The sequence below is a fragment of the Anopheles arabiensis genome, chromosome 3 (assembly GCF_016920715.1).
Source record: "Anopheles arabiensis isolate DONGOLA chromosome 3, AaraD3, whole genome shotgun sequence".
In the NCBI taxonomy this organism is placed as follows: Eukaryota; Metazoa; Arthropoda; class Insecta; order Diptera; family Culicidae; genus Anopheles; species Anopheles arabiensis.
This window is the reverse complement of record NC_053518.1, coordinates 67,912,105-67,925,164: the sequence shown is the minus strand read 5'-3', so window position 1 is coordinate 67,925,164 and position 13,060 is coordinate 67,912,105.

Sequence of the window (13,060 nt, the reverse complement as noted above, 5' to 3'; positions counted from 1 at the left end):
TTGTTTCTATCGGTGGATGCTGTCAATTTTGAGGTTGTGTAGCTTTTTATGTGAATCTGATCGATTTTAGTTTTGTGGTGTTAAGTATTAGGTTTCTTGTTTTTTTATGCGATTCATGATTTGTTTTTTTTTTTGCAAAATCAAACAAGAGTTATATGGAAAATTAAATGCTCAATTCAATGGGGATGCTTCGAATGAGTCTTGTTAAGTTGTTTCAATAATGTTTTCCGTTTTGGTTAACGACAATAATTCTTGTTCCACATTTTACATTTTGCCTTATTAATAACGCCAAGAAACGGTGTATCTCTCTTGTGGAAAAGTGGATTTTCCAGCACTCAGTAGCAAATCTATTACGACAAGAAACGAAAAGAAACAACCCACATGAAAAAAGGGTTTCTTAACATCCTCTTGGCAGTGATCTTCTACTGATGGGGGCCTCTTTTTGTCGATCTGGCGGCAAACGTTGTCTTCAGATCGGGTCGGGTTATGCCTGTCAACGACGACTTCTGTTTGAGCCCGTCATTCATGAAATAAGCCGTCGAAGAACGCGTCTCGTTTGTCGCATTTATGTCGTACAGGTTTTTTTTCGCTCACTCATTTTCTTTTCAAGGAAAAGAAGAAAAAACAGTCTTACCATCGCTTGTGACGCGGCAGGAGAGCGTTGTTTTATGTTCTCCCTGTTGGTGGCTGGAAAGGTTTCGTGCCGATGGGTTGTTTTCTTGGACGTTTGGCTATTCTACCCAATATACGTTGCTGTGTGTATGTATGCGCGAGAACGCTAAAGAATGTGTATTTATGGGTTGGGTAAAAGCAGTTCTCCTGAAAATAAACAGAAGATGAAGAGACTTCCTAACGAGTCTTCCGTCTTTGCAACGCACATCTAATGCTTCGCACGTTTGAAAGGTTCTGTTTGAGCAAATGTTCCTTCGCAGTGTTTGTGCGTAGAAGTATTACCATAAATGTCCGACGCCGTGCTGAGAAGCATTTGGTAATATTTTTGTTAGTTTAGGTATTGGAACAATACGCAAAAAAGGTTATTCCGTCCTGTTGGAGAAACATACAGGGTATTTCTGTTGTAGCTCCAGTTTCTGGCGTTCGTATGGGCTTTATGTTACCAGCTTTCTTTAAATAACATATAAGAATGCATAAGGAGACTTGAATGTCAGTTGTAGCTATGAACAAATAAAACTTAGAAATCAAAAGTCTAAATCCATTCCCACTTCAAAATAACTTCGAAAAATGCGACCTTGAACCAACATGGTTTTTGATGGTTAAATTTCGCATATAAAAAGCCCCCAGAGTGCATGTCTCTGAAATACAAGCATACATCAATAATTATGATTAATCAAAGCTTTGCCGAATCTTTGTTGCAACAGCACACAAAAGAAACACAGAACCATCATTTCGCAACCACCACCACCACCCTTGCAAAGAGCGGCATCAGCAACGAAATAAAGCCAAACTGCATACATCCTGTGCTGTGGAATGATTGTATCCAATGATGGGAGTTTTGTCTGATGTGTCTGGGAGCCTCTTTTTGAGCGTTCTGAAATCGTCCAAAAGAGGACACACAAAAAACAAAATATGATTCTTCTTCTTACGTTTCCAGTGTTGCTTTCCATGTTACAACTTGAGGAAGTAGATAAGACAGATTGGTAAGAGACCATCAAACATAAGCGAATCCCGTCCCGTGTTCTGTGATGTTCAATTGACGAATTAATCAAGCATATAACCCTTATAAACAGAGCGCGCCTGCCCAAGAACAACGTGCTATCGCTATTTTCCACGCTATGATGAATGATTGCAGCTTCAGAGTAAGAGGTTCTGCCGTGCGCAAGAGATGCGTCACGCAACTCCGCTACACCACCAGGCCAGTCGGACTGGACTGGACTGGTGTTAAATAAAGATCAATTTATTTTAAATTCGTACCACCATCGTTTACGACGACCGTTTTGCAAAAGTTCCACCCCATGGAGTCGTAAACTCCTCTTGAGCGTTATGGTGGTCGACTCGGAGTAGAATAAAACTCCAACTCCAGAGACGCAGCGCTACTAAACGGGGTTTCTCTTCTTACCCGGCGTGTGTGTCGGCTCCCGGGGGTCACATGAACGATATGCGTTGTAGTCGGTCGGGGGTAATCAAAGTCAACCGGGTGATCCACATTCGGTCCTGCGCTCGGCCACACCATTGTGCATTGTGCAGAAAACGTGCAGCTCACTCGAGGGGAATGATAGATCATGTCTCCCCTCTCCAAGAGCTCCCCAGAGCCGACACAACACACGCTCACGGAACGACTAAATTAGCCCGTCAGGTCCCCCGAAGAGGAACCGTGCTTTATTTGTTTGCTTCTTCGGACCAATTTAGACTAATTTAAAAATATGAAACAATAATAGCGCTAACTGTAACTGTCCCCGCTGGCTATTCGATCTGGTAGTTCTGGCTGGGTTTCGCGAATGTCTGGTTGTCGTCTTTTTTATTATTATTTTCAACATTGATTCTTTCAGTCGTGCTCATCGTCTGTGTTGCCTTTCCCCTCTTAGCGCTAACATCTTTGTGGAGGATTTGCGTTCGGTCGATGTTCGGGCGTTGTTGACCATTTTACGGTGCCTTGTACGTTATAGATTTTAATTATCCACAATTAGGGCTGTGCCGTCGAGGCGTTTAACGGATTGGGGTTATATGTTTCAAGAGGAGTAGGGGAGGTTTTTGTTGTGGTTGTTACTCTGGTTTTGCTGTTGTATCGACATCTTCGCAACAGGACGTGTTTTTTGGTGAGGCGCCTATATTTAATGCTTTACTTCATTAGCATTGTTATATCCGGTGATTTTGGTGGGAGTCTGTTAATTGATGTGGCGTGTGTATGTTGCGTATGTAAAAAATCGTACATTTTTTCAGATATTTGATGTGTTCATTAACTGCATCTTGTCAACGATGATGATTAAAAGTTTACTCTGGAATACTAAAGTGCTTCATGCGATGCATTCTACACTGTAATATGTTTTTAAATGTTTTTTTTTTTCTTCTGCTAAACTAATTAACACCAAGGTCTTTAAGCATATTATTATATCTTATGACTTGCTTGATCAGTGCTACGCTAAATAATTATGACTGAGTGAATTCAGATATTGTTGCCTCCAGAAGACATTTTTGGCTCTGGAAAAGAAAATCGATGAGGAAACCATAAAATGAATTGTATTGAGTTTTTCAGAAAGTAACAATTTTGAGAAATGAAGAAGATGAAGTAAACTAAAATTGTTACAGAATTCTGGTTGTGTAACATTCTTAAATTTGATAGAACAATCTATTGAAAAGATGAAGGAATAGGATGCCTCCCTACTGCTCTAATTGGTACATTGGTCAATATTAATATGCCGTTAAATTACCAATAAATAACCCTTTTTATTTATCTTCAAATTTTCGATAAATATTAGGTAAACCTAGCAATGTTCAACGGTTTAGATAAGACGTCTTAGCACCTAAACAAGCCTATTTGATGACTCTCACTCTCAACGGATGTGATATTAGGTTAAATTACAGCTACTTGCGTACGTAAAGCAAAAATATATTATGAAAGTTTAACTACCTTTAGCTCTGCCAGTCAGTATGGCTCCATCCTGATCACACCGGATGACAGTTTAGTCCAGCCCGGAGCAACCGGACAGTGGAAAGCAAAACGAACACTCCCTAATCCATATTCGAACGGAATCGAGCAGAAATCGAACTCTAGAATTGGAGATATACAGTGTAAATCATCCCCATTCATGTGCTGTGCCGAAACGGTAACAGAAATCGCCGGCAGCCAGCCTGCATGGGAATGAATAATGCTGAATTCGTGAGCGAACAAACATCGCGACAAACTTCAAACGCGCGAGTGTTTCCAGCTGCGCTTAGATTAGAACCCCTGCGAGTTGGAATGAGGGGAAAGGGTGTATGTGTCCAACGGGGGGTTGTCCGGATCGACCGGATCTCCAGCTAGGCGCGAATTAATTCCAACCGGTACACACACAGAGAGACACAAAGCGACAAGGCGCAAAGGGGTACGAGGATGCCCGTTCTGAATGTATAAGTGATAATTTACAAGGAGAGCCTCCCTGTATGTTTTACCATTAATGATTTTACCTTCGCTCACCCTCCCCCAACCCCTTTACCTCCACTGGAGTTTGTCGGAGAACATTGCTGCGTACGTAAAACAAAACAAACACGGTCGTGGAGGATCCAGCACGCCGCCTGTGTTGGCCAGTCCGTTCTGCTGGCCCCCTCCCTTTGACTGTGTGGAGTCAAGGCGACTCGCGCGTCACATGAATAATGATGATCGGCAGTAAAGATCGGCCACGTATGCGCTGAAAGATGCGTGGCACAACGGCAAACCGGCCAAACGAAACAATACTAATCGTCGGCCGCCCGTTCTTCGCTTACAGTGCGTCAAAGTGCGACGCACGTGTACGCGCGGGACATCGGATGGCAACACAAAAATAGCCTATCCAAGCTGTTAGAAACCGCGTTCCGGACTGACCTCGAACATTAGATTTGGGTGTCATACGCGCGTGGCAGCCTCGTGTGGTGCCGAGTGGTGCTCTAGTGCTCACATTTCGGGGGGCCTTGCTCCGCTATCTAGCCGATTCGATACACGCCGCCGTTCCACCGTTCCGGAGCCCGGGTTCCTTCGTTCCTTCGGGCCGTTCGAAAGGTCGCCGGGGCCTTTTCGCTGGGTAGCGTCGTGTTTGGACAAGTTGACGGTTGTATTTCGTTTCTGCTGGGTTGTGCGAAAAAAAGGGAAAAAAGCGTTAAACCTGTTCAAACACAGGTCCCCCCCCTGTCCCACCTCCTCCGAAACCGATCGAGAAGAAGGTGATGAGACGCGGATCGGGTCGTTTATCGGGTTGAGTTTGGTTAGGCTGTCAGGGTCTCTTCTCCAGCGGTTTGTGTTGGAGCGAAGGTTGTTGACGAACCGAGCTAGAGAGGGAAGGAAAAACCCATCGTGCCGACACCGGTCGAAGATATTGGAATCCTGGGACGCAAATTGTGCAAACATTAAGGCCAGTATTTACCGCAACGAATGCATAATATAGTGCCGTGTTAATAAAGCTCCGGCCGTATCATATCGACAAACGACGTACGCAATATATATTTAAAAAAAAGGCCAGTCGGGTCAACCAATACAAACTGGCAGCTCTACCCAGTGGGTAAGCCTCTCTCGGACAGGAAGTGCGTCGTCAACAGAAAATGGGCTATTTGGTGTGCCCGCTGGACACATATGGTTGCACAGCAGTGTTGTCGCGGGACAAGAACGCGAGCCCAAGAAGAGTTGGCTCTGTTTGGTTAGGTGTGTTTTCGTATATTTAGATTTGTGCGTTTCGGGAGGTTTTGTGATACTATTTGGCTCTGAACTATGGGTGGGACGGGGCAGGCTGGAGATAAATTTGTTCAACTGGGGAAAAAAACAACCATGGCAAAGGACAGAACGAATGAAATTTTTTAAGAACGTAGAAAAGGATGAATTAATATAAGTTTTACAAAGTGCCATGCAAACACACGACAATCAGATCTAAACAGACGATAAATGTATCTATGAAGACAAATACTGATATGATGGTGACGACACCTCAAAGCATTTATTCATTAGACGGCTTCAGAACACAATCATTCTGTACTTTGCCATCCTCTTAATACTTCTACATTCTCGTTATTTTGCCTGATGGTTTTGTTTACTTTTGTTTTCTTACTATTTTTCCATGACGCGGAAGAGACGAAAAGATGTATCTAAATCCGGTTCGAAGGACCATTTATTTATTGATTAAAGTATATGATTTTCTACTTGTTTCGTATGCGTTAAGTATTTAGTGATGTCAACTAATACTAAACCAGGGCCTAAAAACAGTTCATAATGTGTAATTTAGACACATCAATATATAATGAATATCTCGCAGAATTCAAGATGAGAATTCAAGTCTGTTCAGATAAGAATTCAAGAAGATGTTGTAAGATGAGGACCAAAACAATGAAAATGGATGGCCTTTATGGCATATGTAACTTTCGCACAATTCTATGAATTTCAAATCTTCAAAAATCTGCTGGTTCTTTCTTCAAAGATAAAATCTTGTTGTGTTACAGAGATAATCCATTTATATCCATTTAAATCCTTTTATTACAATGAAGAGAGATAACAACAGTTATTTGGACTAACCATTGGACATTTTATATTGTTTTCCTGGAATTTTCTCTTGATGCTCTCCTACCACTCCTTATCACTCTAACAGAAGGTCCACCCGTTCTATTTAACATAATTTTCATCGTGGAAAGCTCCCGCTCGCTCTAAAAAAATACGCAAAAACGACAATTTTTGCAGCAAAACTGTCCTTTCCCCCTCCCATAACCTATTCACCTATTCGATTCCCATGCAGACAACAAATAAATGATATTTATAACACCCGTCTCTCTGGTCGTCTGGTCTCTGGTGAGTTTTTTTTTTTTGGCAAATGTCTGCTCCGTCAATAATTAGAGCGTGACCACAAAACCGCAGTTGCTGGCGCTCTTTGGTGGGCTTTCACTTTCACCTCTTCCCATTTCAGTGAGTATTTAACTTGAATGTGTGTCTGTGTGCTTGTTTTTTCTTTTTTTGGTCAGGCACTGGTGGCACTTTTTATGACCTTTTCGTAACCATCCGTCCCAGGCCAGGGGGATCTGACCTGTGAGTTGGGTCGGGTAGTGTAGTGTTTGTAGTATTTCCATTGTTTTACATGATCTTTTTTGTTGTTCTCTCGCTTTGCTTTCCGTTTACAGGTTTTGGTGCGATCACCAGAGTTATGCGACCATGGGGAGGATGCAAAGATCAAGCCGAAAGATGCATTTTTAAAGTCTCCATAGTACGGCAGTAGTGCAGTTCGTCCACGGGGGGGAAATGCGTTGCATTCGGTACGGTGAATGACCGTACACTACTAGGAAGTTTTCTTTGGGAAACAGCACCGTAAGTAGTACATTTAAAATCACTCATAAGTAAGCATTAGAAAAGGGGGGTTTTACATTGTGTTCGCGAGTCCAGCACGGACACACTTGCATAATGATGAGATTTAATGCCATCTGGACTGCTATTTAACCGTACTTGTTAAATATGCCTTTCCTGCGCTATGAAAATGCAAAGACACTGAGTTTTTTTTTCCATGCACAAGATGCGACTTTAGATGTGAAGATAATCGCCAAGACTGCGGCGCTTAAGTTTCCTCTGCAACGGTGTGATTTAATGAGCATTCGTCGCCTTTTTCTCGTTTGCATTCGAAACCGAGTTGTGCAATGTGTGTCTGTGTGTGCAGCCTCCTCCTTACCAGGGTCAGAAGAAAGCTTCCCAAGACGCACCAGCTTCACCATGGACATCAGTGGAAGGTGTGAAAGGTAAACTACAATGGCCAGCGCAGTGCGCTTGTTTAGCCACCGTACAGAGGGTTGAACCGTTGATTTTGCGTTTCGATTCGGCATGCCCTGACACCCCTTACCTACAGCCTAGCCACGGACAAACGGCTTCTAGCTTTTGCTCCGATTCCGATCTCCAACGGCGGCAGCGGCAACATGTCGAGCGATGAAATAATGGCCGAGGAAAAGGCCGTTTGCACGAAAGTCCGCATCCATTGCGTCACATCACGATCAGGGTCCAACGTTACAACGTACCTCGACCCGTGCGTGTGTGTGCGCACGCTGAAGCAACGAAAGTGAAAATTGAAGAAGCAAAGAGAGGCGCGCAGGCGAGGGTAAAATATTTGACCAAAGCTGGTAAAGCTTGTGTGGAAAACATTGCACCGACTTCCACCTCGCTGACCTGCGCTGCTGGGGCTGCCGGAGAGACGGACCGGCGTGTGCGGTAGCTACCCGAGTGTGTGTGTATGGCGTAATCCGGGCCAGCCGTGACGGACACTGCACACCGTAGTAACACACTAGACGCGCGAGCCACCACAGTTTGGCTACGGTTGGTTTTGGTTCTCTTTTTTTCGCTTCTCGATCGCCACCCGCTTTCAGGCCAGTCTAGTTTGGTAGCTTGCGTGCGTGAGATTTTGGGGTGGAAAACCCAACGTATGGAGAGTTTACGCCCGTTCGGTTGGATTCGCTTGATCGGTAGTTATCTCCATTACCCTCGGTAATGTAATAATTTGTCACGCCTTTAAACCTGTGAACGGGGAGAGGGGAGGAGTTGGAGGTGAAGGTGGTGGAACTGGATGAAGTTAAATCTGTTTTTTTTTTCTTTGCTTGCGGTTGTCCCCCATTCATCATCCACACATGTCAACATGTATCATATGGCGGATGAGTAAACAGGCGAAGAGTTGTTGGTTTTGGACATGTTTTAACCTTCTAAAAGTTGTTTGGTTTTTTAAGGAAAATCAATTTTATTCTCTTTTTAACAGTTTATGGCAAATAAAATGTGGAGTGTTTAATAAAAATGTATATTTACTGTAACATTCTTCAACTTTTAATTAAAATACATTATTAGATTACTTAGCATAACATACTTCAACTTATAATATAAAGATTTTATAAACCCGTCGTATCAATTGGACTACTACTGATGGAAAAGACTGTATCCAACGAAATTCTTGAGAACCAAACGATACAGATCCCCACAATAACATTAGGACTACTGACCTGGACTATACAACCTCTAAAACCGAATGATGTAGACATTCGTCACGCTTATAGGGCCACATCATCATGGACTGGGCTGGACAACACCGAACCGAAAACCAATTCACCCGGAATAAGGTGCCCTCTAGTGATGCGTAAATCTTAATCAGATTCATGAATCCGAATGAATCTTGGAAATGATTCAATGAATCTAAATATCGGTTGCAAAGATTCATGAATTTCCAAAGATTTTTGACTCTCCAAAGATTCACGAATCTCTAGGGATTCATTAATTTCAATGAATTCATAAATCTCCATGGATTCATAGAGCTTGAGCTTTTGATTCTTCTTCTTCTTGGTTTAACAATCTACGTGATTTTGCCAACTTATACTTCTTGGCAAGTACTACGCAGCCAGGTAGTTTGTTTTGCTACTGGGAGACGGTCCATGCGAGCCTTGAACCCACGACGAGCATGTTAGGTGGGATCGCGCAAATTCAATATCCTCTATATTCAATATTCTCTAAATATACATCTCTAACGATTCATAAATCCCAGGGATATATGAATTTTAATGAATTTATGAATCTTATAGATTCATGAATCGTTGAAGATTAATAATTCATTCGAGATTCATGAATTCTTGAAGAGTCGATTCGAGATTCGAATCACTCATCACTGAAGATTCACTTAATTTAATTTTAACAAACGATTTATTAAACCCAACACTAGTGCCTTTACATGGATCAGAGAAGGAAATGTCTCTTAGCCAATAAGGATTGTATCGCCTTGAATTGTAATTTTATACCCTATTTTTAAGCTATACGGTTTGTTTTGGGCGTTACTTCTAAATACTAAAACATGGCTTAGCAACATATCAAAAATAGTAAAAATACTTTAGAAAACACCGACGTTGACGTTATCGTACACAGCACTGGACCTCACCATACTATGTTAATATTTTGTACTTAGCGACGACACTAATTAAAAATCAAAATACGTTCAGCTGGACTAACTTATGCATTGTGTAGGATTAACAGTTTTATTTACTAATTATTACTTAATCAATTTAAGCTAATCGACTAATTCATTAAATACCGGAAGCTAAAAGCATGTTAATGTATCATATCCTAACAGGCGAATGTCCACGATTAGGTTCAAAACCTTTTTAGCTCTACTCACAACATGAATAATTGAATGCACATATTTTAACATCTTTAATTGTCTTGCACCTCCTAACATGAACGGAAAAAAGGGTTTTTTATGTTGTTTCATTTAAGTAATTAAAGATTGTTCGTGAGTAATCTAAACTAAGAATCAACTAAAACTTTGAAATCATATATAATTCTTTGCAGCAAACAATATTCTTTAATTTAATAAGGGATACAATGTAAAAATATGTACAAAGATGTATCAAATTGAAAATGATTACTCACACCAACCCGTCTTGCCTTGTTAAGAAAAGATCTTAACTCCCGGTTAATTAAATGGAAGCTCTCTGTTTTTGGTTTCCACCGCATTGCTTCAACCACCGCAAGTGTTGGGGAACTTTGCTTCTGCTACTCGATAGTGCAAATTGTGCATGTGATGAATAATGCCTCAATTAACCAATCAATCAAAATTCATGCTGTTGCGATGACTCTCCTTGCTGTTGCTACTAAGCGCGCTAAGCTTCTCATCAACGCCACGACATCATCTGATGTGGAGAATGGGGAAGTGGGATACGCTTAAATTACACTCCCATTCATTACATGGATGGCGGTGATGGTTGGTTTTGGTGGGAAGTGTTTCGGGATGTTTACTCACCTTTTGGCCACGACACCGCACACTTGTGAGTCATGGAGGATTTATTCGTTCTATTTGTAAGGTGTTTCGCGAGTTGCGTTAGAGTTGCGCATCCGAAAATGCGAAACAAAAAAACCCCGACTATAAGCAAGACATATCCATTTGCCAGCAGAGGCTATAATTAGGAAGACACGCAAATTGCAACACAAAGGCAGCAGTAGCAGCCGGTAGCGTTCCGATCGTAGTACAATTGCAAAAGAAAATTCAACTTCGCGCACAGCACAAAAAAAACCCTACCAAAAGGAAAGCGAAAGTAGTCGTGCTGCAGCAGGAAATAGAGTTCCAGTGGCGTTTAGCGTTGGCGGGGTATTGGAAAAGGAATGAAAGGAAGGAAAAAAACCTTCCGTTGCTGGTGGAAGAAAAACGCAAATCACAAAACTAGCGTGTTGCGATGTTAAGGGCCCAGCCGTGACGGTGCTAACCGTGTCCGTTGTTGTTACGAAATGGGTTTAGTAAGCAATGACCAGCGGCCTCTGTGTGTGTGTACATTGTGTGCCGGCGATTGCCGCTTTTAGAACACGTACTCAACAAGGAAGTGTACGGACCGGTTGCTTTCCGTTTTGTAAACAGTATTTTATGGCTCGCTGAAAAAGGATGATAAGAATTATCGCCTTATATTACCGCCCTTTACTCTGTGTGTGCGGCGTTGATGTCATGAGGAAGTGAAGTGCAGGTAGTGTACGTTGTTGTGTTCAATGTGTTTTGTTGTTTTGGTACCGTTCAGTACTTTGGATGGAAAACATGTACTTTTCAAATCAAAGTTATAACAATAGTTTTGTAGAGCTTTTTTCCAACATGTTTGCTACATTTTATGAAGTATTTACTTTTCCAATCGTATGTTTTCAAATGTTCATATAAGCTATATGTTCATAAGCCATTCATGAGTCAATGTCATTTTGGGAAATTTTATGTTTATTAGTACGAGGTGAAATACTATAAAATTATAGTACACAACACTGAGTATTGATTTAAGAAATTCTGGAGATTGAGTAGAGATTTTGTAACATTTCTGGGTCATTGGTTTTGGAATGAATGCGATCAGAAAGCGAAACAAACTGTCTGTCATTATGCACATCTATTACATTGAGGACTTGATCTTAGAGTACAAAACGGACCTCCATTGCAAATGTTTTGGAGGCAGTTGTGGTGTTATTATAGCGCTCAGGAGTTGGATCCAAAAAACAACTTATTGAAGAACGACAACTAGATCTGTAGGTTCACATGATCAGTGATTTGCACACCAGGAAACTGCTCGTTGCTCACTCCAAAGGTCGTTCGATTCAGACAACTTTATTATACCACAGTTTATTGTGACTCCATGGATTATGCTTTGTTTTCAGAAATACATATATGATTTTTGCATATCTAGCAGAACAACATCAATGTATGTAGATATAGATTCTATGAATTAACACCAAGGGTCCTTTTTAAGGTCTCCTTGATTAACAGGTTCATACTTTTAAGTATAGTTTACTGCCAAGTTAATGAGTTCCGAAGGCATCAGTGTAATTCGAATGTCCAGGGACGTTGAGTATCGTGATTGAAAAACAACATAATATGTGTAGTTTTTTATAATTTTTGTGTGATTTTATCAATTTTCTTCTTTTTATGTATCCAAGATGTCATTAAAATGGCACTTATTGCATTTGGCAATTAAATTCTCAAATAAGTATGTGTTTGATCAATGAACTGTCACATCAAGAAAATCGTACGTTACTAAACCCAAGCATGTGGAGAACCGTGTAGCATTGCAAATAATGGCTTTATTATTATCAAAGAACTATTATAATAGAAGATCACCTCCAGTAGTACCCACTTCATCTAATTTAGATAAAGCTTAAATTCATCCACTCCTCCTATTCTTCTCCAAACTTCACTCCATAATGACTTAGCTCCTTCTTCTTTTTTTCTCTCCACCACCGTTAACCATCTGTATTGACTGTCAAAACTGTTTGATCACAGTCTACCCTGCAAAAAAAAAACGCGGAGTTCGATGGCCTCATCTCATGTGCGGCTGGATTAGAACGTGTCCCTGAAACGTCGTATACCGTACTGTTGTACTGTGCGGGTAACACTATTTTTATCTTACACGCGTGCCCCCACGCGCATACCCAGCAGCACACGACGTTCACGCACAAACGGCACTAACCACCGTCAAACGGTTTACCGGTGGGTCTCACAACCGTCACACAAAAGCGTTGTCTCGCCGTTTGGCTCTCTGTGATCAGTGTCCAGTAGCGTAGCGCATGGGATTTCCGTGATTTCACAGGCCCTGGCACCGCACGCTTCACGCTCACTTCAATGGACGGCTCTCCGCCAAGTGTGCGCGTGTGTTTTTGTTCTCCTATCCCCCTGTCCGCTCCACGGTACACGATTGACCTTAACACACTCTTCCGCATTTGGCCGAACCGGAGCCTGGGGTCCAATATGCCAACCGGTGTCGCTCGATGGGAGGGGAGATGAAGCAAGTAGCAGGTCCGTGGCGCAGAACACCGACACCGGCTGGTTTGGAATAAATATCGTTCATTATTTATCGCCACAGCCGCAGTATCATTTCATAAATTTATTCCATACACACACACACACACCGTCAAGAGAGCGGCTGTTGAGGA